The following is a 3812-nucleotide window of genomic DNA, read 5'->3' as shown; positions in this document are numbered from 1 at the left end:
TACTACTACTACTACTACTACTACTACTACTACTACTACTACTACCAGAGAACTTTCACAGGTGAACAGACTCTTTCAAATTACCATTCTCATTTTACACTGTCAGTGTGATTCTACCTGAAGTGAAAATACGCGTAACTTAAGATTACTAAAGAGATCTCTTCAATATATAAGTAATACTGTAAATCAGACAATAACACTTTTAGGTGAAACTGGTGGATCTTCTATTTATGTAATTAAATAGCCAAAATGGAAACTAGGAGCCAAGATACTATTGTTTAGCTTCTCTCTATAGTGGGTGCTGTGTTGTTGTGTCACTGAAGAAATCCACAAATTCAAATAATTGCTTAAAAGGTAAAATTTCTCCAAATAATACCGAATCTAACAGCGAACATTTCCTTTGTATTGCTCTTTTAGATGTGCAGATTTTGTTACAATATAACAAGCAGACAATTTTTTCTACGGAATCCTTTATCAGTTTTATTACTCTAATTCCTGTAATGCCTCTGAGGGAAAGTATTGGGAAAGGACAGATACAAGAAAATATATTGCTAAAATATGAACAATGTAGCAATATATCTTATACGTTGGTGTTGGACATGCTAGATACAGGCACTTAAATTTGGCACGATACCCTATCCATTCTAATTTGTTGGCGAGAACACATTAGATTAAACGCACATTGATAACGGTTACAACACCTATGATCAAATATCTACATTGTCTGAGTAGAGCTGCGAACAACAAAAGAAGGAAATCAAAATTTTTACAAGCAGTAAATTTGTTTAACCTGAAGAACAGAAAAGACTGAATGCTTGTTCGAAGACCCTCTTACGCATAGTTTATTTTGTAATTATTATTCTCTTACTCAGACCTTCGTCAGTTCCATTGTATTCTAATTCTTATTGTTTATTAGAGATTCGGAATTTCAGACTCATAATTTAAACATTTTTTTCTGGATCTCCATTATATGCCTTCTTTCTATCGAAAATCAGAATGAAGCTCGTTTACGCTTTTGCCATATCTACGTATCACGCTACATGTTCTGAAAACAACTTGCAAATACAAGTGATACGAGTTGAAAATGTCCGAAGTATCTTAACTGGTTCAAAGATCATCACATTACACTATTTTTAATCCAACTGTTTGTAAAATGGCTTACGGGTATTTAGAATGGCAAAATTATTTCATAACGCGTTCAAACAACTACAGCAATTTTCCCAATTGCTTTATTTTCACGAATTTGGCTTCTAAATGATTGGCTCCATATCTTACAACTATAATAATGTTGAGACGTTTATTAGGACCGGAGATATGTAAAGAGATAAATGACACCATTTATAATAACATTCACCCTCATTAAGAAAGCATTTTGGTTGTTAAACACTTTCTTCAGAAACGAACATGAATTCCAGTGACACTCTGGTGTTACAACACAAATTTAATTCTTCAAACGTCCCAACTAAAAAGATGTACACGTTATTGTCTGAATGAAACCACCATTTTCTATAACTCATTTATCTGTGGCCTTATTTATGAGATTGTGTTAATGGTGTGATTATAATGTAACCTTAATTTTCAATGTGTATCATGAGAAAAAATAAACGACATTATTTCCAATATAACTAATGTTTTTTAAATGCTATATATTGGTTACTGCATTTACCGATTCCATGCACAATTTACAACAATGTTACAATTTTGTGTACAATCAGAAAAAATAATTCTAACGTGCTCATTCAATAGTCTAAGTTTCTACACTAATATGTGCACATAGCTGATAGAAAATCGCCATTTATATGCCATGAAATCACATTCATTAGCAGATGCTAAAGTAATTCCTTGATTTTGTTGTTTGTCATCAGCATAAATGTCTAGATCGTCTAACGATTATAAAACATTATTGTTGTTATTTTGTTGCAGAGTTCAATCAATGGACAGCGACTATGCTACGGAACTATATTTGCCAGGTTTATTGGATCTGACCGACCAAGGATAATGTTTTAAACTGCTAATTACTATGGCGATCAATATTTGGTGAGGAGCTAATTCTGATAACAAATGAGAAGCAGCAATCGGTTTATGAGTCATAGAACAGACATTGTATTTATTTTAGTAGTCCTGAGCGAAATTTGAATATTTATTCTGGAAAAAGTTAGTTGCATACACAGTTTAAATACACCTGTCATTAAAACATGACACCCAAAATCCTTAAATAAAATGAAAATTATTACAAACAAAATTGATTCCGTAATGAAAGATATTTGATACTTTCGTCTGAGCGAAAATATATATCGAAACAAATATGCAAATGCGGATATTTTCACCGAGGCAAAGATTAAATATGTGCAATATTTTATAAAGAGCATATACATGCATATATGAATATTCACATACATATTAATTCATATCTGTATATATATATATATATATATATATATATATATATATATATTGATAGAGTACTCATTTTAAACGGATCTGATTAACTATGTTCAATAATTTGATACCAACAATAAATGCAATTAGAGTCTATGCTTTAAATTTAACTAATTTTGGATCGCCTTGAAAACGTTGCGTAAAATGTATTTTCGGAATTTCAGCGACATATTCTATATCTAAATATGTTTAAACAATCGAAACATTTGTCGGCCCTGTAAGGGCTGTATTACACTTAACGATGTGATTTTCTTCAAGTGATTTCAATTACTAAATGCAAATTCACTGCAAGTATCGTGGAGAAATCTTTTCTGTCATGGTAGAAGTTGTAAAATACCCCATATGTGCACAATGCCTCCCTATAGTGGATTCCCAGACGCGTCTCTTGCTCTTTAGCCGTATTGAATAAGACATTTGAAGAGAAGTAACTCTGGTCAGATTTAAAAGCTGTATACTGTTGAACGTGTTATTTATCTGTTATATATAGATGTGTATATATATATGCAGCGAGAGAGAGAGTGATGTATATATATATATATATATATATATATATATATATATATATATATATATATATATATATATATATATATATATATAAATATATGTATATATATGTATATATATATACACACATATATACATATATGCATATCTGTACATACACACATGAATGTATAAATACCAAACATTGTATTCATTTACATAGATTAGTACACGTACACAGTGGAATACAGTCACACATACACGCACACCTACACGCACATAAGTGTATATATATTTGTATAAATCGAAACAACGTACCGAAAAACTGTACATACATTAATATCTATCAGGAATAGAAGTTTTATGGACAAGTATTACGAAACAGACATCGCATTTCACAATATCGTAGATTCATATTTATATCCACTGTTATTTGTGTGCTAAACAATGTAAATCAATATCAAATAATAATCTCACGAAGGCAGTAATTAGTACGCTCTGTGCCTCTATTTTTTTCTTTCATTATATGCGATCGATATTGCTTTTTTGCGTGAATAAATCGATTTGATCTTAGATTTTCAAATGACAAAAGGAAGGTAACACACATGTACATATATTGATGTATACACATACGCACACGCCACGCACTCACACACGCATATACTTATATAAGAAGACCAATACTTATAGATATATCATCAACAAGGTATCATCCATCTGACCAGTGTCCGCTTGGGTTCTCTTCAGTTTTTCTATTGTGAAACATGCAGTAATATTTAAGCTTTTATTTAATCTCCATTTGTTTCTATCATCGGTTCACAAACGTCTTCCAATGATTTTTAAATGGTTTATATATAATATATATATATATATATATATATAAACAT

Source organism: Octopus bimaculoides, chromosome 15 (genome assembly GCF_001194135.2).
Source record: "Octopus bimaculoides isolate UCB-OBI-ISO-001 chromosome 15, ASM119413v2, whole genome shotgun sequence".
NCBI lineage: Eukaryota > Metazoa > Mollusca > Cephalopoda > Octopoda > Octopodidae > Octopus > Octopus bimaculoides.
This window is presented reverse-complemented; position numbering follows the sequence as displayed.